Source organism: Leptodactylus fuscus, chromosome 3, assembly GCF_031893055.1.
Source record: "Leptodactylus fuscus isolate aLepFus1 chromosome 3, aLepFus1.hap2, whole genome shotgun sequence".
Classification (NCBI taxonomy): Eukaryota; Metazoa; Chordata; class Amphibia; order Anura; family Leptodactylidae; genus Leptodactylus; species Leptodactylus fuscus.
Genome location: NC_134267.1, coordinates 96,395,230 through 96,421,404, shown reverse-complemented (window position 1 = coordinate 96,421,404; position 26,175 = coordinate 96,395,230).

Here is a 26,175-nt window from a genome sequence, read left to right as displayed (position 1 = left end):
GGTGGTGGATGACCAGCAACCCACCCTCATCGACGATGATGTGACGCAGTTGCCGTCAGGGCATCCAGTTGACCGGCGCATTGTGCGGGAGGAGGAGATGAGACAGGAGTTGGAAGAGGAAGTGGTGGATGATGAGGACACTGACCCGACCTGGACAGGGGGGATGTCAAGCGGGGAAAGTAGTGTCGATGTTGAGGCAGGTGCAGCACCAAAAAGGGTAGCTAGAGGTAGAGGCAGAGGTCAGCAGCTTAGGCGAAGCCAGGCCACACCCGGAATCTCCCAAGATGTTCCAGTTCGTACCCAGCCCCGAAAAACTCCCACCTCGAGGGCACGTTTCTCGAAGGTGTGGAGTTTTTTCAAGGAATGCGCCGAGGACAGATATAGTGTTGTCTGCACAATTTGCCTCTCGAAATTGATTAGGGGCTCTGAGAAGAGCAACTTGTCCACCACTTCAATGCGCCGTCATTTGGAATCCAAGCACTGGAATCAGTGGCAGGCAGCAACGGCAGGACAAAGGCCGCCTGCCGTTCACGCCACTGCCACTGCCTCTGCCACTGCCTCTGCCTCTGCCACTGCCACTGCTGACTGTGCTGGCGATGCACTCCAGAGGACGAGCCAGGACACCACTTCATCTGCCTCCGCCACTTTGTTGACTTCTACCTCATCCTCCCCTGGTCCTGTCTTATCTCCTTCTCCTGCACCATCAAAGGCACCATCAGGCATTCTTTACAACAACCCACCATCTCTCAGACATTGGAGCGGCGGCAGAAATACACTGCTAACCACCCACACGCGCAAGCCTTGAACGCCAACATCGCTAAACTGCTGGCCCAGGAGATGTTGGCGTTCCGGCTTGTTGAAACTCCCGCCTTCCTGGACCTGATGGCAACTGCGGCACCTCGCTATGCCGTCCCTAGCCGTCACTACTTCTCCCGGTGTGCCGTCCCCGCCTTGCACCAGCACGTGTCACTCAACATCAGGCGGGCCCTTAGTTCCGCGCTTTGCACAAAGGTCCACTTGACCACCGACGCGTGGACAAGTGCATGCGGACAGGGACGCTACATTTCACTGACGGCACACTGGGTGAATGTAGTTGAGGCTGGGACTGCTTCCCAAACTGGCCCGGTGTACCTCGTCTCCCCGCCTAACATTCCTGGCAGGGACACGAGAAGAACACCCCCCTCCTCCTCCTCCTCTACCGCCTCCTCCTCCGCCACCGCCTCCTCCTCCGCCACCGCCTCCTCCTCCGCTGTTAGATTGACCCCAGCTACGAGTTGGAAACGTTGCAGCACTGGCGTTGGTAGACGTCAGCAGGCTGTGCTGAAGCTGATCAGCTTGGGGGACAGACAGCACACTGCCTCCGAGGTGAGGGATGCCCTCCTCGATGAGACGGCAATATGGTTTGAGCCGCTGCACCTGGGCCCAGGCATGGTCGTTTGTGATAACGGCCGGAACCTGGTAGCAGCTCTGGAGCTTGCCGGACTCCAACATGTTCCATGCCTGGCCCACGTCTTCAACCTAGTGGTGCAACGTTTCCTAAAGAGCTACCCCAATGTTCCAGAGCTACTGGTGAAAGTGCGGCGCATGTGCGCCCACTTTCGCAAGTCGACAGTAGCCGCTGCTAGCTTAAAATCTCTCCAGCAACGCCTGCATGTGCCACAACACCGGCTTTTGTGCGACGTCCCCACACGCTGGAACTCAACGTTTCAGATGTTGAATAGAGTGGTTGAGCAGCAGAGACCTTTAATGGAATACCAGCTACAAAACCCTAGGGTGCCACAAAGTCAGCTGCCTCAGTTTCACATCCATGAGTGGCCATGGATGAGAGACCTTTGTGACATCCTACGGGTCTTTGAGGAGTCCACAAGGAGGGTGAGCTCTGAGGATGCGATGGTGAGCCTTACAATCCCGCTCTTGTGTGTTCTGAGAGAATCCCTGATTGACATCAGGAATAACTCAGATCACACAGAGGAGTTAGGGATAGCATCCGATCCGTCACAGCTGGAGAGTAGGTTCACACATCTGTCCGCTTCACTGCGTTTAATGGAGGAGGAGGAGGAGGAGGAGGAGGAGGAAGAAGAGTTGTCCGATGATGTGATGGTGATACAGGAGGCTTCCGGGCAACTTCGAATCGTCCCATTGTTGCAGCGCGGATGGGTAGACATGGAGGATGAGGAGGAAATGGAGATTGAACTTTCCGGTGGGGCCAGAGGAGTCATGCCAACTAACACTGTGGCAGACATGGCTGAGTTCATGTTGGGGTGCTTTACAACCGACAAGCGTATTGTCAAAATCATGTAGGACAACCAGTACTGGATCTTTGCTATCCTTGACCCCCGGTATAAAAACAACATCTCGTCTTTTATTCCGGTAGAGGGGAGGGCCAATCGCATCAATGCTTGCCACAGGCAATTGGTGCAGAATATGATGGAGATGTTTCCAGCATGTGACGTTGGCGGCAGGGAGGGCAGTTCCTCCAGTAGGCAACCAAGTTCTCACCGGTCCACACAAACGAGGGGCACACTGTCTAAGGTCTGGGACACCTTGATGGCACCCCCTCGCCAAAGTGCCGCCACGGAGGGTCCTAGTGTCACCAGGCGTGAGAATTATAGGCGCATGTTGCGGGAATACCTTTCCGACCACAGCCCTGTCCTCTCCGACCCCTCTGCGCCCTACACGTATTGGGTGTCGAAGTTGGACCTGTGGCTTGAACTTGCCCTATATGCCTTGGAGGTGCTGTCCTGTCCTGCCGCCAGCGTCCTATCTGAGAGGGTGTTCAGTGCAGCCGGTGGCATCATCACTGACAAGCGCACCCGTCTGTCAGCTGAGAGTGCCGACCGGCTCACTTTGATAAAAATGAACCACCACTGGGTAGAGCCGTCATTTTTGTGCCCACCTGTGTAAAGCACCCCAACCATAAGCGTTGCACAATTCTGCTAATACTAGGCTCCCTCCACCCTGATTTCCCCCAACTCTGCTGGTTAGAGGCTCCCTCCACCCTGATTTCCACCAACTCTGCTGGTTAGAGGCTCCCTCCACCATGAATTTGCCCAAACTGGGCTGTTTAGAGGCTCCCTCCACCATGAATTGGTCCAAACTGGGGTTTTTAGAGGCTCCCTCCACCATGAATTGGTCCAAACTGGGCTGTTTAGCGGCTCCCTCCACCATTAATTGGTCCAAACTGGGCTGGTTAGAGGCTCCCTCCACCATGAATTTGCCCAAACTGGGCTGTTTAGAGGCTCCCTCCACCATGAATTTGCCCAAACTGGGCTGGTTAGAGGCTCCCTCCACCATGAATTGGTCCAAACTGGGGTTTTTAGAGGCTCCCTCCACCATGAAATGGTCCAAACTGGGCTGGTTAGAGGCTCCCTCCACCATGAATTTCCCAAAACTTGGCTGTTTAGAGGCTCCCTCCACCATTAATTGGTCCAAACTGGGCTGGTTAGAGGCTCCCTCCACCATGAATTTGCCCAAACTGGGCTGGTTAGAGGCTCCCTCCACCATGAATTGGTCCAAACTGGGCTGGTTAGAGGCTCCCTCCACCATGAATTTGCCCAAACTGGGCTGTTTAGAGGCTCCCTCCACCATGAATTGGTCCAAACTGGGTTTTTTAGAGGCTCCCTCCACCATGAATTGGTCCAAACTGGGCTGGTTAGAGGCTCCCTCCACCATGAATGTGCCCAAACTGGGCTGTTTAGAGGCTCCCTCCACCATGAATTGGTCCAAACTGGGTTTTTTAGAGGCTCCCTCCACCATGAATTGGTCCAAACTGGGCTGTTTAGAGGCTCCCTCCACCATGAATTTGCCCAAACTGGGCTGGTTAGAGGCTCCCTCCACCATGAATTGGTCCAAACTGGGGTTTTTAGAGGCTCCCTCCACCATGAATTGGTCCAAACTTGGCTGTTTAGAGGCTCCCTCCACCATTAATTGGTCCAAACTGGGCTGGTTAGAGGCTCCCTCCACCATGAATTGGTCCAAACTGGGTTTTTTAGAGGCTCCCTCCACCATGAATTGGTCCAAACTGGGGTTTTTAGAGGCTCCCTCCACCATGAATTGGTCCAAACTGGGCTGTTTAGCGGCTCCCTCCACCATTAATTGGTCCAAACTGGGCTGGTTAGAGGCTCCCTCCACCATGAATTTGCCCAAACTGGGCTGTTTAGAGGCTCCCTCCACCATAAATTTGCCCAAACTGGGCTGGTTAGAGGCTCCCTCCACCATGAATTGGTCCAAACTGGGGTTTTTAGAGGCTCCCTCCACCATGAATTGGTCCAAACTTGGCTGTTTAGAGGCTCCCTCCACCATTAATTGGTCCAAACTGGGCTGGTTAGAGGCTCCCTCCACCATGAATTGGTCCAAACTGGGGTTTTTAGAGGCTCCCTCCACCATGAATTGGTCCAAACTGGGCTGTTTAGCGGCTCCCTCCACCATTAATTGGTCCAAACTGGGCTGGTTAGAGGCTCCCTCCACCATGAATTTGCCCAAACTGGGCTGTTTAGAGGCTCCCTCCACCATGAATTTGCCCAAACTGGGCTGGTTAGAGGCTCCCTCCACCATGAATTGGTCCAAACTGGGGTTTTTAGAGGCTCCCTCCACCATGAATTGGTCCAAACTTGGCTGTTTAGAGGCTCCCTCCACCATTAATTGGTCCAAACTGGGCTGGTTAGAGGCTCCCTCCACCATGAATTGGTCCAAACTGGGTTTTTTAGAGGCTCCCTCCACCATGAATTTGCCCAAACTGGGCTGTTTAGAGGCTCCCTCCACCATGAATTGGTCCAAACTGGGCTGGTTAGAGGCTCCCTCCACCATGAATTTGCCCAAACTGGGCTGTTTAGAGGCTCCCTCCACCATGAATTTGCCCAAACTGGGCTGGTTAGAGGCTCCCTCCACCATGAATTGGTCCAAACTGGGGTTTTTAGAGGCTCCCTCCACCATGAATTGGTCCAAACTTGGCTGTTTAGAGGCTCCCTCCACCATTAATTAGTCCAAACTGGGCTGGTTAGAGGCTCCCTCCACCATGAATTGGTCCAAACTGGGTTTTTTAGAGGCTCCCTCCACCATGAATTTGCCCAAACTGGGCTGTTTAGAGGCTCCCTCCACCATGAATTGGTCCAAACTGGGCTGGTTAGAGGCTCCCTCCACCATGAATTTCCCAAAACTTGGCTGTTTAGAGGTTCCCTCCACCATTAATTGGTCCAAACTGGGCTGGTTAGAGGCTCCCTCCACCATGAATTTGCCCAAACTGGGCTGTTTAGAGGCTCCCTCCACCATGAATTGGTCCAAACTGGGTTTTTTAGAGGCTCCCTCCACCATGATTTGGTCCAAACTGGGCTGTTTAGAGGCTCCCTCCACCATGAATTTGCCCAAACTGGGCTGGTTAGAGGCTCCCTCCACCATGAATTGGTCCAAACTGGGCTGGTTAGAGGCTCCCTCCACCATGAATTTGCCCAAACTGGGCTGTTTAGAGGCTCCCTCCACCATGAATTGGTCCAAACTGGGTTTTTTAGAGGCTCCCTCCACCATGAATTGGTCCAAACTGGGCTGTTTAGAGGCTCCCTCCACCATGAATTTGCCCAAACTGGGCTGGTTAGAGGCTCCCTCCACCATGAATTGGTCCAAACTGGGGTTTTTAGAGGCTCCCTCCACCATGAATTGGTCCAAACTTGGCTGTTTAGAGGCTCCCTCCACCATTAATTGGTCCAAACTGGGCTGGTTAGAGGCTCCCTCCACCATGAATTGGTCCAAACTGGGTTTTTTAGAGGCTCCCTCCACCATGAATTGGTCCAAACTGGGGTTTTTAGAGGCTCCCTCCACCATGAATTGGTCCAAACTGGGCTGTTTAGCGGCTCCCTCCACCATTAATTGGTCCAAACTGGGCTGGTTAGAGGCTCCCTCCACCATGAATTTGCCCAAACTGGGCTGTTTAGAGGCTCCCTCCACCATGAATTTGCCCAAACTGGGCTGGTTAGAGGCTCCCTCCACCATGAATTGGTCCAAACTGGGGTTTTTAGAGGCTCCCTCCACCATGAATTGGTCCAAACTTGGCTGTTTAGAGGCTCCCTCCACCATTAATTGGTCCAAACTGGGCTGGTTAGAGGCTCCCTCCACCATGAATTGGTCCAAACTGGGTTTTTTAGAGGCTCCCTCCACCATGAATTGGTCCAAACTGGGGTTTTTAGAGGCTCCCTCCACCATGAATTGGTCCAAACTGGGCTGTTTAGCGGCTCCCTCCACCATTAATTGGTCCAAACTGGGCTGGTTAGAGGCTCCCTCCACCATGAATTTGCCCAAACTGGGCTGTTTAGAGGCTCCCTCCACCATGAATTTGCCCAAACTGGGCTGGTTAGAGGCTCCCTCCACCATGAATTGGTCCAAACTGGGGTTTTTAGAGGCTCCCTCCACCATGAATTGGTCCAAACTTGGCTGTTTAGAGGCTCCCTCCACCATTAATTGGTCCAAACTGGGCTGGTTAGAGGCTCCCTCCACCATGAATTGGTCCAAACTGGGTTTTTTAGAGGCTCCCTCCACCATGAATTTGCCCAAACTGGGCTGTTTAGAGGCTCCCTCCACCATGAATTGGTCCAAACTGGGCTGGTTAGAGGCTCCCTCCACCATGAATTTGCCCAAACTGGGCTGTTTAGAGGCTCCCTCCACCATGAATTTGCCCAAACTGGGCTGGTTAGAGGCTCCCTCCACCATGAATTGGTCCAAACTGGGGTTTTTAGAGGCTCCCTCCACCATGAATTGGTCCAAACTTGGCTGTTTAGAGGCTCCCTCCACCATTAATTGGTCCAAACTGGGCTGGTTAGAGGCTCCCTCCACCATGAATTGGTCCAAACTGGGTTTTTTAGAGGCTCCCTCCACCATGAATTGGTCCAAACTGGGGTTTTTAGAGGCTCCCTCCACCATGAATTGGTCCAAACTGGGCTGTTTAGCGGCTCCCTCCACCATTAATTGGTCCAAACTGGGCTGGTTAGAGGCTCCCTCCACCATGAATTTGCCCAAACTGGGCTGTTTAGAGGCTCCCTCCACCATGAATTTGCCCAAACTGGGCTGGTTAGAGGCTCCCTCCACCATGAATTGGTCCAAACTGGGGTTTTTAGAGGCTCCCTCCACCATGAATTGGTCCAAACTTGGCTGTTTAGAGGCTCCCTCCACCATTAATTGGTCCAAACTGGGCTGGTTAGAGGCTCCCTCCACCATGAATTGGTCCAAACTGGGTTTTTTAGAGGCTCCCTCCACCATGAATTTGCCCAAACTGGGCTGTTTAGAGGCTCCCTCCACCATGAATTGGTCCAAACTGGGCTGGTTAGAGGCTCCCTCCACCATGAATTTCCCAAAACTTGGCTGTTTAGAGGTTCCCTCCACCATTAATTGGTCCAAACTGGGCTGGTTAGAGGCTCCCTCCACCATGAATTTGCCCAAACTGGGCTGTTTAGAGGCTCCCTCCACCATGAATTGGTCCAAACTGGGTTTTTTAGAGGCTCCCTCCACCATGAATTGGTCCAAACTGGGCTGTTTAGAGGCTCCCTCCACCATGAAATTGCCCAAACTGGGCTGGTTAGAGGCTCCCTCCACCATGAATTGGTCCAAACTGGGCTGGTTAGAGGCTCCCTCCACCATGAATTTGCCCAAACTGGGCTGGTTAGAGGCTCCCTCCACCATGAATTGGTCCAAACTGGGCTGGTTAGAGGCTCCCTCCACCATGAATTTGCCCAAACTGGGCTGTTTAGAGGCTCCCTCCACCATGAATTGGTCCAAACTGGGTTTTTTAGAGGCTCCCTCCACCATGAATTGGTCCAAACTGGGCTGTTTAGAGGCTCCCTCCACCATGAATTTGCCCAAACTGGGCTGGTTAGAGGCTCCCTCCACCATGAATTGGTCCAAACTGGGGTTTTTAGAGGCTCCCTCCACCATGAATTGGTCCAAACTTGGCTGTTTAGAGGCTCCCTCCACCATTAATTGGTCCAAACTGGGCTGGTTAGAGGCTCCCTCCACCATGAATTGGTCCAAACTGGGTTTTTTAGAGGCTCCCTCCACCATGAATTGGTCCAAACTGGGGTTTTTAGAGGCTCCCTCCACCATGAATTGGTCCAAACTGGGCTGTTTAGCGGCTCCCTCCACCATTAATTGGTCCACACTGGGCTGGTTAGAGGCTCCCTCCACCATGAATTTGCCCAAACTGGGCTGTTTAGAGGCTCCCTCCACCATGAATTTGCCCAAACTGGGCTGGTTAGAGGCTCCCTCCACCATGAATTGGTCCAAACTGGGCTGTTTAGAGGCTCCCTCCACCATGAATTTGTCCAAACTGGGCTGGTTAGAGGCTCCCTCCACCATGAATTGGTCCAAACTGGGCTGGTTAGAGGCTCCCTCCACCATGAATTTGCCCAAACTGGGCTGTTTAGAGGCTCCCTCCACCATGAATTGGTCCAAACTGGGTTTTTTAGAGGCTCCCTCCACCATGAATTGGTCCAAACTGGGCTGGTTAGAGGCTCCCTCCACCATGAATTTGCCCAAACTGGGCTGGTTAGAGGCTCCCTCCACCATTAATTGGTCCAAACTGGGCTGGTTAGAGGCTCCCTCCACCATGAATTTGCCCAAACTGGGCTGTTTAGAGGCTCCCTCCACCATGAATTTGCCCAAACTGGGCTGTTTAGAGGCTCCCTCCACCATGAATTTGCCCAAACTGGGCTGGTTAGAGGCTCCCTCCACCATGAATTGGTCCAAACTGGGTTTTTTAGAGGCTCCCTCCACCATGAATTTGCCCAAACTGGGCTGGTTAGAGGCTCCCTCCACCATTAATTGGTCCAAACTGGGTTTTTTAGAGGCTCCCTCCACCATGAATTTGCCCAAACTGGGCTGGTTAGAGGCTCCCTCCACCATGAATTGGTCCAAACTGGGTTTTTTAGAGGCTCCCTCCACCATGAATTTGCCCAAACTGGGCTGTTTAGAGGCTCCCTCCACCATAAATTTGCCCAAACTGGGCTGGTTAGAGGCTCCCTCCACCATGAATTGGTCCAAACTGGGGTTTTTAGAGGCTCCCTCCACCATGAATTGGTCCAAACTTGGCTGTTTAGAGGCTCCCTCCACCATTAATTGGTCCAAACTGGGCTGGTTAGAGGCTCCCTCCACCATGAATTGGTCCAAACTGGGTTTTTTAGAGGCTCCCTCCACCATGAATTTGTTCAAACTGGGGTTTTTAGAGGCTCCCTCCACCATGAATTGGTCCAAACTGGGCTGTTTAGCGGCTCCCTCCACCATTAATTGGTCCAAACTGGGCTGGTTAGAGGCTCCCTCCACCATGAATTTGCCCAAACTGGGCTGTTTAGAGGCTCCCTCCACCATGAATTGGTCCAAACTGGGTTTTTTAGAGGCTCCCTCCACCATGAATTGGTCCAAACTGGGCTGTTTAGAGGCTCCCTCCACCATGAATTTGCCCAAACTGGGCTGGTTAGAGGCTCCCTCCACCATGAATTGGTCCAAACTGGGCTGGTTAGAGGCTCCCTCCACCATGAATTTGCCCAAACTGGGCTGTTTAGAGGCTCCCTCCACCATGAATTGGTCCAAACTGGGTTTTTTAGAGGCTCCCTCCACCATGAATTGTTCCAAACTGGGCTGTTTAGAGGCTCCCTCCACCATGAATTTGCCCAAACTGGGCTGGTTAGAGGCTCCCTCCACCATGAATTGGTCCAAACTGGGGTTTTTAGAGGCTCCCTCCACCATGAATTGGTCCAAACTTGGCTGTTTAGAGGCTCCCTCCACCATTAATTGGTCCAAACTGGGCTGGTTAGAGGCTCCCTCCACCATGAATTGGTCCAAACTGGGTTTTTTAGAGGCTCCCTCCACCATGAATTGGTCCAAACTGGGGTTTTTAGAGGCTCCCTCCACCATGAATTGGTCCAAACTGGGCTGTTTAGCGGCTCCCTCCACCATTAATTGGTCCAAACTGGGCTGGTTAGAGGCTCCCTCCACCATGAATTTGCCCAAACTGGGCTGTTTAGAGGCTCCCTCCACCATGAATTTGCCCAAACTGGGCTGGTTAGAGGCTCCCTCCACCATGAATTGGTCCAAACTGGGGTTTTTAGAGGCTCCCTCCACCATGAATTGGTCCAAACTTGGCTGTTTAGAGGCTCCCTCCACCATTAATTGGTCCAAACTGGGCTGGTTAGAGGCTCCCTCCACCATGAATTGGTCCAAACTGGGTTTTTTAGAGGCTCCCTCCACCATGAATTGGTCCAAACTGGGGTTTTTAGAGGCTCCCTCCACCATGAATTGGTCCAAACTGGGCTGTTTAGCGGCTCCCTCCACCATTAATTGGTCCAAACTGGGCTGGTTAGAGGCTCCCTCCACCATGAATTTGCCCAAACTGGGCTGTTTAGAGGCTCCCTCCACCATGAATTTGCCCAAACTGGGCTGGTTAGAGGCTCCCTCCACCATGAATTGGTCCAAACTGGGGTTTTTAGAGGCTCCCTCCACCATGAATTGGTCCAAACTTGGCTGTTTAGAGGCTCCCTCCACCATTAATTGGTCCAAACTGGGCTGGTTAGAGGCTCCCTCCACCATGAATTGGTCCAAACTGGGTTTTTTAGAGGCTCCCTCCACCATGAATTTGCCCAAACTGGGCTGTTTAGAGGCTCCCTCCACCATGAATTGGTCCAAACTGGGCTGGTTAGAGGCTCCCTCCACCATGAATTTGCCCAAACTGGGCTGTTTAGAGGCTCCCTCCACCATGAATTTGCCCAAACTGGGCTGGTTAGAGGCTCCCTCCACCATGAATTGGTCCAAACTGGGGGTTTTAGAGGCTCCCTCCACCATGAATTGGTCCAAACTTGGCTGTTTAGAGGCTCCCTCCACCATTAATTGGTCCAAACTGGGCTGGTTAGAGGCTCCCTCCACCATGAATTGGTCCAAACTGGGTTTTTTAGAGGCTCCCTCCACCATGAATTGGTCCAAACTGGGGTTTTTAGAGGCTCCCTCCACCATGAATTGGTCCAAACTGGGCTGTTTAGCGGCTCCCTCCACCATTAATTGGTCCAAACTGGGCTGGTTAGAGGCTCCCTCCACCATGAATTTGCCCAAACTGGGCTGTTTAGAGGCTCCCTCCACCATGAATTTGCCCAAACTGGGCTGGTTAGAGGCTCCCTCCACCATGAATTGGTCCAAACTGGGGTTTTTAGAGGCTCCCTCCACCATGAATTGGTCCAAACTTGGCTGTTTAGAGGCTCCCTCCACCATTAATTGGTCCAAACTGGGCTGGTTAGAGGCTCCCTCCACCATGAATTGGTCCAAACTGGGTTTTTTAGAGGCTCCCTCCACCATGAATTTGCCCAAACTGGGCTGTTTAGAGGCTCCCTCCACCATGAATTGGTCCAAACTGGGCTGGTTAGAGGCTCCCTCCACCATGAATTTCCCAAAACTTGGCTGTTTAGAGGTTCCCTCCACCATTAATTGGTCCAAACTGGGCTGGTTAGAGGCTCCCTCCACCATGAATTTGCCCAAACTGGGCTGTTTAGAGGCTCCCTCCACCATGAATTGGTCCAAACTGGGTTTTTTAGAGGCTCCCTCCACCATGAATTGGTCCAAACTGGGCTGTTTAGAGGCTCCCTCCACCATGAATTTGCCCAAACTGGGCTGGTTAGAGGCTCCCTCCACCATGAATTGGTCCAAACTGGGCTGGTTAGAGGCTCCCTCCACCATGAATTTGCCCAAACTGGGCTGTTTAGAGGCTCCCTCCACCATGAATTGGTCCAAACTGGGTTTTTTAGAGGCTCCCTCCACCATGAATTGGTCCAAACTGGGCTGGTTAGAGGCTCCCTCCACCATGAATTTGCCCAAACTGGGCTGGTTAGAGGCTCCCTCCACCATTAATTGGTCCAAACTGGGCTGGTTAGAGGCTCCCTCCACCATGAATTTGCCCAAACTGGGCTGTTTAGAGGCTCCCTCCACCATGAATTTGCCCAAACTGGGCTGTTTAGAGGCTCCCTCCACCATGAATTTGCCCAAACTGGGCTGGTTAGAGGCTCCCTCCACCATGAATTTGTCCAAACTGGGTTTTTTAGAGGCTCCCTCCACCATGAATTTGCCCAAACTGGGCTGGTTAGAGGCTCCCTCCACCATGAATTGGTCCAAACTGGGTTTTTTAGAGGCTCCCTCCACCATGAATTTGCCCAAACTGGGCTGGTTAGAGGCTCCCTCCACCATGAATTGGTCCAAACTGGGTTTTTTAGAGGCTCCCTCCACCATGAATTTGCCCACACTGGGCTGGTTAGAGGCTCCCTCCACCATGAATTGGTCCAAACTGGGGTTTTTAGAGGCTCCCTCCACCATGAATTTGCCCAAACTTGGGTGTTTAGAGGCTCCCTCCACCATGAATTTGCCCAAACTCTGCTGGTTAGAGGCTCAATCCACCCTGATTTTCAAAACAAATGTTGGTGCCAACCTCAACTTACTACAAGGGCCAAATTCACTGCTGGTGACAAGCTCTCCTCACTGCAAGTGCCAAATACACATGTTTCAAGGTGTTTTCCTACTGTCAGAGAGGTGGTATTGAGTGTGTAAAGTGTGTAGTTGTTAGGCTGTGATGTTGGGGTAATAGAGGGTCTTTGGTGTGTTAGATGCCCCCAGACATGCTTCCCCTGCTGTCCCAGTGTCATTCCAGAGGTGTTGGCATCATTTCCTGGGGTGTCATAGTGGACTTGGTGACCCTCCAGACACGGATTTGGGTTTCCCCCTTAACGAGTATCTGTTCCCCATAGACTATAATGGGGTTCGAAACCCATTCGAACACACGAACATTGAGCGGCTGTTCGAATCGAATTTCGAACCTCGAACATTTTAGTGTTCGCTCATCTCTAATAATGATTCCTCCATCTTTGCTGATGATCAGGCTGAGGATGAAGCGGAAATGAATTGCCAAGCAGAGACTGCAGCGAAACAACGCTTCTTGATTGATCCCATTACATCTGCCTGCATGACAAGGGTAGTTTATACCAATCTCTATTGAGAACTACGTCAACATCCAGAGAAGTTCTATGACTACCTGAGTATTTCCACCTTTGATGAACTTCTTCAACGAATGTCAACCAGACTACAGAGGCAGGAAACCCTATTGCGAAGAAGTGTAACACCAGAGGAACTCTTGATAGTGACCCTTCGGTGAGTATGAACATTGTATTTCCACTACATTTCCATTTCTTTTTCATTTCTTTTTTTTTTATTTTAAGGTATCTGGTAACAGGTGAGAGCTTCTCCTCGATGCACATCCACTTCCATTTAGCAAGTCAACAATCTCCTACATTGTCCGGGATACTTGCCAGGCCCTGTGGGATTTGCTGCAAGATGAATTTATCCCAAATCCAACAACAGAACAATGGAAAGACATTGCAGATAAGTTCTGGGAGGTGTATAGGAGCAGTGGATGGAAAGCACATCCATATCCAGAAACCTGTTCTTCAGTTACAAGAAGTTCTTTTCCATTGTGCTGATGGTCATTGCTGATGCCCAGTATCGTTTTGTGGCTGTGGAAATTGGGACATACAGCTGCACCATTGATTCCAGAATCTTCAAGGACTCTGCAATGGGACAGAGAATATATTCAGGAAAGATTGGATTGCCAGCACCAAAGCTATTTCCTGGAACTGATGGACCTTCTATGCTGTTTGTGGTTGTTGGCTATGAGGCCTTCCAGATGTGCAGAAACCTTCTAAAACCATACTCCAGTCATGGACTCAGCTACCAGAACAGAATCTACTATAGACTGTCAAGAGCCAAGAAGCTTGTTGAGTCTACATTTGGGATCCTCACTTCAAAATGGTGTGTTTTCAACACTGTTATCCAGCTGAACCCAGAAGTTGTGGATAATATAGTGAAAGCCTACATGGTCCTCCCTAACCTGCTGCTGACAAGAGAACCATTGCCAGTTGACACCCAGGAACTGGGGTCTGGGTTACATGGTCTTGACTCATTTTGCCCAAGTTCAACTGTTGCTGTCAGCTGAATGAGGGATAATTTTGCAGCTTTTTTTTTTCATTCCAACACAGTTTGGGTGTGCTGGCAGGATGGCAGAATTTAGATTTTTGAATACCACAGAATTTTCACCTTTGTCTCTGCTACTCTTGTTTGACAATAAAAATAATAATCATTTTTAATAAACTAACCTTTATTTACCTTTATTTATTGTTTATCTTTTTTGTGCATAAACCATCAATTTTTACATAAATAAACACAAATTTTCACATGTATCCTCAGAGTTGTCTTGTCCTTTTTGAGCATGCTCAGAAAAAAATGGGTATGGGGGCACTCGTCCACATTAGGGAGAGTGTTCGCCTACATAGGCAGTACGGAGACTTACAAGTCATTCCTGCTCCGCTAGGGATTATGGGTAAAAAATATGCAAATCTAGTCTCCTGGATGGAATTAGGAGAACAGAGTGCACTCTGTACACCACCCTATAGAGGGCAGTATCCTTAAACATCATGAACGACTCAGTTATAAAGTCTTTTAATCATAATGTGGATTTAATTGCTAAATCAGTATTTCTGTCCCAAAAGGAACAGATTCCTTTTGATAGTTGGGAATCTGTTCCTTTTGGGACAGAAATACTGATTTAGCAATTAAATCCACATTATGATTAAAAGACTTTATAACTGAGTCGTTCATGATGTTAAGGATGCTGCCCTCTATAGGGTGGTGTACAGAGTGCACTCTGTTCTCCTAATTCCATCCAGGAGACTAGGTTTGCATATTTTTTACCCAGAAAAAAATGGTCACTATCGGACAACAGATAGAGATTTTTAACGGATTTGTGACAGTTCTGCTAGTGTCCATTGTTAAAATGTTCTTGTAATGGACACTAGCAGAGAACACTACTGGCGGTCATCAATGGTAATACGAATTGCCCACCTTAGAGTTTTGTTACTTTGTCCCTTTTGTGCCCAAAAGAAAAGTTTACTCTTGCCAGAATTGTTGTAGACCCAAAATATATGATTAAATATTTTAGTCTTCTCCATTGTCACTAGACAAACCTCCTGTCTAAGGGTCCATTCACACGGAGGAAAATGGTGAGGAATTTGATGTGGAATTTCAGCGCTAAAAAAAAGCTTTCCATTGACTTCAATGGGTTTCTTTTTTTGCTAGCAGAAAAAGGAACCCATTGAAATCAATGGGAAGCTTTTTTTTCAGCGCTGAAATTCCACACCAAATTCTTCACCATTTTCCTCCGTGTGAATGAACCCTTAGGCCACCTCAAGTTTCGGACCAAAATACGGGTAGCCGCGACTGAAAGCCTGTGCACTGCACCGGCATCCAGCCATGCACTCTGCTCCAGATTAGGTCCAATGAATGGGCCTAGTCCGGAGGAGGGAGTGTCTTCAGGCCGAACTGCGAGGCGAAAGGACCTTAAGAATGAGCATTGATTTCAATGGGAGCTGTCTTTTTGGTCAGGATTTTGAGGCGGATACGGCCTCAAAATCCTGACCAAAATACTCCATGTGAACTTACCCTAAGGCTCACATGGCAGAATCTGTTGCTAATTTTGAAGCTGATTCTGCCTTGAGTAGGTGTGTATCAGAATCACTTTATTATCAGTGGAGGAAGACATTACAATGACAGATGTCAGCTCTACTGTTCTACTGAGAGCTCTATTCTTATCATCCACTTACTATACACCTGGAAAAGCGTTGCTATATTATATGTATTTAATATCTAATACTTCCTCAACTTTTTATTATAAAAGAAAAGCAATTTGTTTTCTTCAAACTTGTCCAAAGTACTTTCTTTTTTTGCAGTGCCCTAGCCCTTCTCATATTAGCCAGTCAGTCTCTCCCATATTATCTAGGTACAGCTGTGGGGCTTAGCCTAAACCATGTTTTTGAATGCATGTATTTTACATGTGTTTTTTTGGATATTATTTCCCTGTGAGAATTTGGCCTATCAGTATTTAGAAATGTTGAAATCATGAAATAGACCATTTCAGTTATCTGCCTGGAAACTATACTGCTTTTCACAGTAAGATAATTGCAAGTTTCAACTAATTTTCTTATTACATTAGAAAAGATTGTTTTTTTTAACTGTTGTTTAAGTGCATTTGTGCGATTTTCTTATGGACTTCATTTTTACGGCGTTCACTGTGCAGCCAAAATGACATGTCACCTGTATTCTGTGTTCGATTCTGGAGATACCGAATTTATATGGTTTTATTTACATTTTAATCCCTTAACAAAAATCCAAAAATGTGCCAAAATTTTTTTTTTCTAAAAGTCGACATATTCTGACACCCGTATCTTTTTTATACTTCCATGTACGGGGATGTATAGGGCGTATTTTTTGCGGGGCTGGGTGTACTTTTTAGTTATACCATTTTGGGGAATTAGTATTGCTTTGATCATTTTTTTAATCAAATTTTTATCAGAGGCAAAATGGCGGTTTGGCTTTTTTTGGCTTTATTTCACGCTATGGCGTTTACCGTACAGGAAAAATATTTTTATATATTTGTAGAGCAGGCATTTTCAGACACAAGGATACCTAACATGTATGTGTTTCACAGTATTTAACTACTTTTATACTTGTTTTAATAAAAAAATTTTTTGCATTTATTAGATAAACCCCAGGGGTCTGATCACTAATGCAATGCATGACAATGCTAATGCATTGCAATACATTGCAAAAAATTGTCAATTCTTTTGCAGGCTGCATAGAGCAGCTTGCAAAAGAAAATCACTGCAGACTGGCCAGGGAGCCTTTACAAGGCTCCTGGCTGTCATGCCAACATGACGTCAGCTCTGGAGCATGCTCCAGGTGCCAGCAATCACCGGCAAAATGGCGCCTTTCCCATGCGCCACCGGGAAAATGGCACCTCGGTCAGCTTTGACCCAGGCGCCGGAGGGCTTAATGCCTCCGATCGGTGCAGGCACAGACCGGGGGCATCAGCGCTGGGTGTCTACTGTGTAAAACAGTAGACACCCGTCAGCTATGGCGGCCACCCGACTCCCGGGCGGCTGCCATAGTTAAACACCTAGCGTCTGCCATGGTTAAACACCCGGCGGATGTCGGGAAGGGGTTAAAGAGGACCTTTCATTTCCTCCTGCACATGTGGTTTTAATATACCGCTAGAAGGCTGACAGTGTGCTGCATTCAGTGCACTGTCGGCTTTCCCCTTATGTGCTCCCCGGTCTGGAGAAATCAGTGCCGTTAGTATATATAGTGGCTCATGAATTCTAATGTTTATCCATACTATTAGCAGCCAGCAGATTGGGAGGTAGAGTGCAGCTTATATATCTGATCACAGCCCGGCTGTCTTAATCGGTTGCAGTAGAGCTGTATTTTTGTTTTTATATCGGAAAGACACATTTAATACCGATATATACTGTATCAAGTTCTAGACACGTTATGAACTTTGAGCTTTTTACAAATAATATTAAAATTAAGTTTTATATCTATTTTTCTTCTTTCCTAATTCCCCCGATCATCTGAACCCAAAACAAAATGAACTTTAAAAAATAATCTCTAATTATAGTTGATACTCATTTGCTTCTGTATACGATTGAAATTTGACTCTGCTACGACAGAGTTCTTTATTGCTACTTTCCCCCCCTCTCACTTCGGCCCCCTTTTATTACTGAATTTTTTTTACTGGTACCCCTTGCCCATCTCTCATTCCTTGTTGTCGTACCCCCCGCTCCTTTTTCCCTGATCCTACTACCTGTGTTATTTCATATGTTTTTTTAAAAAAATCAATAAAACGTTTAATGATGAAAAAATAATTTCTAGCTCTTATCCACTTTCCTTTGTAAAAATATATACTGCAAAACCTGTAGTGTAGAGAAACCCCAGCAGTTGTTCATTATGGTTAAAAAAAGAAAAGAATAACAACGCCTAATGGTAGCATTATACTAACAATGCCGTATTTCATGTACAGTTCTGAAGAATTTGGGACAGTTGCCACAAATCTTGTGACCTTCAGATAGCCAGACACCTGTTCGTCCTGTAACAGCTGACAAGAGAGACCATTCGTATATGGAAATGTTTCACATGTAGAGACTGAAAATAAGTCTTGTATCTAGAATCATACACTGAAATGCAACATACAAATATCACTGTTCAAACCATTGAATTGTTGGGACTGAAGGGTTAGCGCATATTTGTCGGAAATCACTTGTTACTGGGGAATTACACTTGGAAAAAAATTCAGAATTTGATGGTTTTCACATAGTTAGAAAATTGAAAGTGATCAGAGATGAACAAACTTTCTGGTAGAGAATTAGATGGTACCTGAATTTTCCAAAAGTGTTGCGCTTGACCCAAATCCAAAACTTTTGGGTTTCCTCACCCACAAATCATTATTATATACTGGGATCTACAAAAATAAATGAATAAGAGGCACAACAATAGTATTTCACACTCTTTAGTGTGGTGACAGGTCTGCTTTATAAAAGCTAGATATATGCTGTAGTTGCTTACTTGTGCTTCACATCTCTAGATATACAAAGATGATAGAGTAAATTTTGGCATCAAATGCTGTTTCAACAAACCAATGTCTACAGCTTGATTCATGTCCATCAGATGCTGTTTCCTTGAAGAAACATTCCTAAGATTTCTTGTAGTAAGAATCTGTTTTTCTTCTCCCATAAAGAAGAAATGAATGACATAGATGTGCCCTGTCGTTTTCTACCAGATGAAAAGCTTTGTTGTCATCTGACAATTCTTTAGGAAGTCTTCTTTTACAGATGGCACAAAGTATTGTAAAGGTCTGACCCTGCTATGTATTAACCTGATGTTCTTTAATGTATCTGTCTTTAACTCTACAGCTAAAAAAACACATTGAGCACATTGAGGCAGAGACTGTCATTTCGCACACCAGTCTTAATAAAGTCCCTAACACGTGCAGGACACAGCTGAATTATCAAGACTGTAGCCTCTTCATAAATCAGGTGCACTCCTGGGGTGGGAGGGGGTGCACACAGTGGCTCAGTGGCTAGCACCGCAGCGCTGGAGTCCTGGTGTTCAAATCCCGCCACGGGCAAAACACCATCTGCAAGGAGTTTGTATGTTTTCCCTGTGTTTGCATGGATTTCCATCCCATATTCCAAAAGACACACTGATAGGGAAAAATGTGGGGCTCACAATCTACATTAAAAAGAAAAAATAAATAAATCACTGTGCTCCAGAATGGAGCTCTACACCAATAAGGACCTGGTGTAGACTCCCATTATCCCCTTTAAGACTAGTTGGAGTTGTTCTTAACTTCATGCTAGATAAGCTGCATCTGATGAAACATGCACTGTATTTTTTTGGATTCCGTATGAATTTAGAGGCTAACAGAAGTAGTATATTGCCTCTTAGAGTGCTATAGGTACAATAAATATGGCTTCATTTAAAGAGGTCATATGGAGTTAAACATCTTACTGTCAAGTCTTAAGTGAGATAAAGATGCCTGAAGTTCTGAATAGTTATCAGGGAACAGCATATAATAGATATCTTACACAACATAAATGCTTGTTCTAATGGAAGGCCATTTGTATTGTAGCAAATATTGTGCATTTGCATTGTCCCATGTGCACTTTTCTCAGACAATACTGAATGGCTTACCAGCAACAATCAAGAACAATTTTTGGCTATGAACAACTCTTGTTTTCCTATAAAGGGATATCAATACAGTTATCCGATCCATAATTTTATTAGTGAGCCATTGACTCACTCACAGAGTACAGTACTGTCTGGCTGTATTATAGATTTTGTTTCTGAGTTTGCACTGAAGAGAGCATGAGAACCTATTTTTTTGAGGAGTTATTCTGGCTTGGCTATTACGCCCAGATTTATCTTTCTATGAAAACCATGTATTAATGTATTAATCTATAGGGAACTACCATCCAAAAGGTGGTGCTAGGAGCAAATTGCGCTTTTCCACCAATGAGGTCTTATTTGCAGATGCCTTACACAGAATATTAAGCAGGTAGTGCATGGTCATATTAGGGAGTCCCTGTAGCAGTCTCTCCCTAATATGTGACATTACTAGAGATGAGTGAGTACTATTCAAAATGGCAGTTTTGAATAGTACGCTCCCATAGGAATGAATGGACGCAACCGGCACGCAGCTGGGGCAGCGTCCTGCCACTTAACCCCCTGCACGCCAGCTGCTCCCATTCATTCCTATGGGAAAGTGCTATTCAAAACTACCGTTTCGAATAGCACTTGCTCATCTCTAGACATTACCTCTTCTGACCCCTGTTGAGACCTTTTACACAGCTGCCAGTACATTACTCTGCACTGACTGATGAGAGCAAAAACTCACAACAGCTGTCCGTGGATGGGAACCTCCTTCTTTAGGATGAGTTGTACTGGCTTGGCTATTATTCTCATATTATGTCATTAAGTCATTAAGTTTTTTTCCAAAAAATCTTGAGCAAGTTCTTCCTTTTCACCAATGGGGTCTTATTTACATTTTCCTTTTTTAGGACAACAGTCATTTTTGTGAAGAAAAGCACCAGAACTGAAGATGCTGAATAATGATGGGTCTACTGGCAGCTCTCCTCAGTTGCCTTTTGTGTAAAGGGAGTATGGGATCATGGAGATAAACGGCTTTAAAATCTTCAGATGTCTTAAAATTTTGATGTTGAAAAGTGTTCAGGTTTCCATTGTTCGAGTCCGCTGGGGAGTCCGAAAAATGGAAAACCTATCTGATTAAAATGTGATTACCCTGAGGGTAATTTCACATGTAGTTATTTGGTCAGGATTTTGAGGCCGTATCCACCTCAAAATCCTGACCAAAAAGACGGCTCCCATTGAAATCGATGGGAGCCGCTCAGTAGTTTTTTTCCGGAAGCCGTTTCTTCTGGCTCCCAGAAAAAAGAAATGAGGTGCTCATTCTTCAGAACGAGTCGCCTCGCCATTTGGCCTGAAGACACTCCCTCCTCTGGACTAGGCCCATTCATTGGACCTAATTCGGAGCGCAGTGCACGGCTGGATGCCGATGCAGTGCAACGGCTTTCAAAAAACCAGTTGTGAACTTACCCTCAGACTATAAAGCAGTGAGCGAGAATGGTGCACAAAATTAATAAGTCTCAAAACACCTAATTTACCTCAATAATTTGACTTTTTATAGCTAAGATGCCGGAAAATTTGTATACGAGACTTAATAAATCTGCCCCAATGTGTCTATGGTACATCATTTTCTGAGGAAGTTGATGTATTAGATTGGTTTCCTTTTTTTTTTATTAATAGAAAATCTGGTCTGTTTACATCTGTCGATTTCTCAGTTCAGCAGAGTTTACCTTTATCCTCTCTGCATGTTATACTCTAGACAACTTGTACATGCTGTAAATGAAAGCAGATGAGGTCCTGTAGACAAAATACCACACATTCACAGTTTTTTTGTGTATAGCTGGAACAATTAATTTATTCATATATTTTTCAAAAATAGCAAATGTATTAAGAACACAAAACATATGTATATCGAAATCCTCAATAATAAAATATTAGGTAATACAACAGGTTCCTATTTTACCAAATAACTATATGCCTTAGTTTTCAGTGGAAATACTGTCCATACGAAAATGTCATTAAATCTGTTAGATCAATATAAATTTCACATTAATTCATAGGACAAGGGAAACTGTTGATGGCGCGTATAGTTAGTCATGTGAACCCTATTATCATATAAAGTTGTCAGATACAAAGATATCTTCATATACCAAGGGAATATTTTCTAGAAATGAGCACCACATTGGTTCTCGAACCCTCTCTCTAATAAAACTGTTTTATTTCTTTGACAATTTAATTGTACTGTATTTAATAGCAAACCCCATGGCTTTAGATTTTTTCTATTAGTGTTCTTATGGTTTTCTAGCGTAACCAGAAATCCTTATCAGCAGCAGCAACAGCATAACGTAATATCAGTATAATCCATCAAACGCAATGATTACAGATTGAGGTAATAGGACTGGAAAAATACTTCTTGCTTTTCTAGCTATATGGAAGGAAATGTCTATATCATTGTTTTACTCTTTATTTCTCTATATTGCTAATGCATATAAGTCTTTGCTTAATATTATTCATGTACAGTCCTAGCCAAAAATTATGAGAATGATACAAACGTTGGTTTTCACAGAGTTGTGAATGTTTTTAGATCTTTTAGTCAGAGGTGTATATGGTATACTGAAGTACAAGTATAAGGAAATTGTGACGAACTCCAAGCACTGAATAGTTAAGAATGGATTGGCATCAGCCAGGATTTGGTCCTGAAGCTGATGAGATAAGATAATCCTTTAATAGTCCCACCATGGGGACTATCCGCATGCCAGGGCGGAATGCAAAAGTCTTGAAAAATAAGGGTCAACATTGTAAATATTGAGTCTTTGTATAAACTCGATTTATTTTTCAATAAAAGTCTAAAAACCTCTGAAATGCTTATGCTTAAAAGATCACTAAAGAGGCAATACTTGTAAAAAGTAAAGTTTGTATCAGACTCAAAACCTCTGGCTATGATTGTAGTCTTTGAAAGGTGTTGTCCAGGCAAAAATGTTATATTACAAATAGGCCGGGGGGAGGTGAAAAAAACAAATCATACTCATCTTTCCCGATGCTCTGATACCTCCCAGTGTGGTCCAGTCCTGCCAGTCCATTCTTATCTTCTCGTGGAAGTCCCTGGCACACGTAACAGCTGAGGCCAGTCAGCAGCTTCAACGGAAGAGATCTGGGATGTCACAGCTGTCATGGAAGTTCTATTTCTAGAAGACCCCGGAGCAGCAGGACTGGACTGCAAGACAGCTAAGTATGATTTTTTTTTTTTCAACTCCCCGACCCATTTTAAAATAAGTTTTTGCCCAGACAACCTCTTTAATAATTGTTAGGGCACATTCACATAGCCATATTTGAGGTCAGTATTGTTAACATTATTATATTTTTCTACTTTTCACCAACTGCATTGGATTTCAACAAAAAGACAAAAATTAGAATTATGGCTATGCAAGAGATCCCTAGCATCAGAATACCTGAGTATTTGGTCTACAACTCTATCAAATTTCATGCAATATGTGATATTACCAACTGAATAGAAGTAAAGGAAAATATAGAAATGGCATACCTACTGCACAAAGCCGAGTTTGTAAAGCAAACAGCAACTATTCATGGGTTTGTCAATGTCGAGTACCATTTAAATGGCTCGTGACATCATTGGTTAACCAAAAATAAATACAATAAATAAAGGACCATCATAAAATCTAATTCAAGCAAACTTCAGCTCCAATCCATCCATTTGTGACTGCAGGGAAGCCCATATTCTGTTTTCTTACCATTTCATGTGCACAAAGGTAAGGGAATCTAAGATATGAGGAAGTATTTGGTGAGGTTCATTGCTCAGCTGTTCTGCTCTTTCCAGGTCACTGATAGTTTTCTTTCTGTAACTCATAAAATAGCGGCTCGTCTGTAACCGTTCCTGGGCTTAGAGACATTTAAGACAGAACTCAATGTAAGGTCCACATCAAACAAGGTCTAACAATATCATGCATTATAAAGACTATGGAGAACTGTCTTTACTTCATATATCACCCAAACTGAATGTGTACATAGGCCCATCCTTCTATCGTCTTAGGGTAAGTTTTTTGGTCAGGATTTTGAGGCCGTATCCGCCTCAAAATCCTGACCAAAAAGACAGCTCTAGAGTTTTTTTTGGGAGCCGTTACTTCTGGCTCCTGGATAAAAGAAGCGAGATGCTCATTCTTCAGGCCAAGTCGGTTCGTGATTCAGCCTGAAGACACTCCCTCCTCCGGACTAGGCTCATTCATTGGGCCTAATCCGGAGCGGAGTGTGCGGCTGGAGTGCGCGGCCTCTGCTTCAGGTTTCGGTCCAAAAAATCCCATGTGAACTTACCCTCAACTCCTTTCTTGCCTTCTTCTTCCTATTCCTTTACTTGTCTCATAATTTCCAATCTTATTTTTTTAAGTATTTCATAGTCACACTTTTGCTATGTGTTTCTACTTGGATTGGTAAAATTAGAAGGCACTATGCTGAGGTATAGTATGGGTGGCCATAAAAAAGTCCACCCTGGATGCTGGCAATATAAACTCCTTGTCTTAATGTTTCCAATCACTTTAACAGGAAAATAAAGTAGATTTTTTTAATGTATTATAAAAGATTTTAATCCCTTAAAGACATGGCATGTTTTGGCCTTCATGGTGCAGAAATGTTTTTCATCTTTTTCATTGTCATGTTCTAAAAGCCAGAATTTTTTATTTTTTGATTTTTCAAGCAATGTAGCTGTTGAGCTTGTTTTTTTGTGAGGAGAGTTATGTTTTTTCAAAGGCATTCTTTTGGGTTAATCATAATTTATTTACTAAAAGTTGGAATTTATTTAGGGGGTGGAAAAACACAATTTCTGGCATATTTTTTTGTTAATTTGCTTTCTCCTCCATACTTTGCTGTAATCTTCTCGAGCATCTAGTAGTACAAATGCAATGGGTCTCTGAGCTTGTGAGAGCATACAACATCCTGCCAGTGCAGTATATGTATCAGCAGATATCTTATAGTACTGTTCTGAGTATAGTCCCTGTATTATATGCTCCCTGAACAGTCAGATTGTACATACAAACTTGTGTACAACAGCAACTGCTTTTAAGACCTGTGGAGATGGTAAGAGTAATCTCCATTAACTCCTGCCTCTGCAAAACTTTATATTGTCCTCAGAGAAGTGGGTAAGCACTCTCTATGTGTGGGAACGTGGCAGACACTGTACTGGGACATTGTGGCAGTCATCATAGTGTGAGTCTGTGGAAGGCATAGTATTGGGGTATTATGGCAGGTATGGCGGTGGAACACTAGCAAGTAATGTGATGGTACATTGTGGCTGACGTTGGAGAAGTATTGAGGTACTATATTTCTACTCTACCACATGACCCTATCACCTAAATATTATTCATTGAATGTGTACAGTAAACAAAAATTCTCATTTATGATTCACATTATGGGTGTGTCTCATTTTCATCCTATAGGCCAAAAAATACAGTATTTTCAGTTAAGGATCATCACCCTGGACCCACACTATCCTAATATCATAGTGCAAAACTGATGATGTATTCTTTGTTTAAAGTGTACTTTGGCCATATGAAAGTAGTTGAATACAATGGTGTCCATGCTGTGTTAATACATTTTTGTAATCCATATTCATATTCTACCAACGATATTATATATTTAAAGGAAAAGTGAGACTTGCATGCTCTCGGGTGACTGGTACTAGCAAGACAATATACTGTAGTTGTATGGAAGCTAAAAAGCATGTGCACAGAGACACTGTATTGTATAGTCATGCCAAAAAGCAAGACACATATCTTTAAAAAAATATATTTCAATACCATTTTAATATTTTGTGTCATGTGAGAAGACATGTGAGAAGATACCATAGATAGCATGTCAATTGCCAAAATAAAGTGATTGGCAATCCTTTTAGGCCTTATTCACATGGCCGTTTTAACAAAGGAAGTGAATGGGTATAGTCACATGATTTTTTTTGATGAAGAGAAAAAGCAGTCAGTTAATAAAATGGACATGTTATACCTTAGTCTTTTGGTAGACACATTGACCCAATAGAAATCAATGGATCCATTTTTAACAGATGTAAAATCGATTCAAGTTGAGATACATCAGATAAAACAGATCTGTGGGTCGGAATAAAAATTGAGAGACCAATGAAATTCATCCGATTTTTAACAACAGATGCCAAACGGAAGATACTTGGTCATCAAAAATGGTGAAATAGAATAGATGCAAAACAACCATAAAAAACAGCAGTTCATTGCAATTTCTTTTACAGATGTTAGATCCATCAAAAATGGCACTGTTGTGTGAATAAGGCTTAATAACCAAGCTTTCATCTTGGAGGTTCTCAAATCTCTAAGCATGTTAATTTGTTGAGATGAATAAAACTCTTATGCAGATTCATTGCTGTCATACAGTAGATCACTGCTGATATAAAAGATGGCATAAACTACATAAACACTAGAAAAGTGACCGCATCCAATTACGTATAAAATCATCAGTAACTTTTTATTTCTCCAACATGAAAACTGTGGAAAGTTTCGACCTGCTGTATGGGATCTTTCTCAACATGTCATAAACTGTCTACATATGGACTTTCACTGTGAGTGCTTTCCATTCTTTCCAAAGAGTTTGCCTATATGATACATTTTGTAA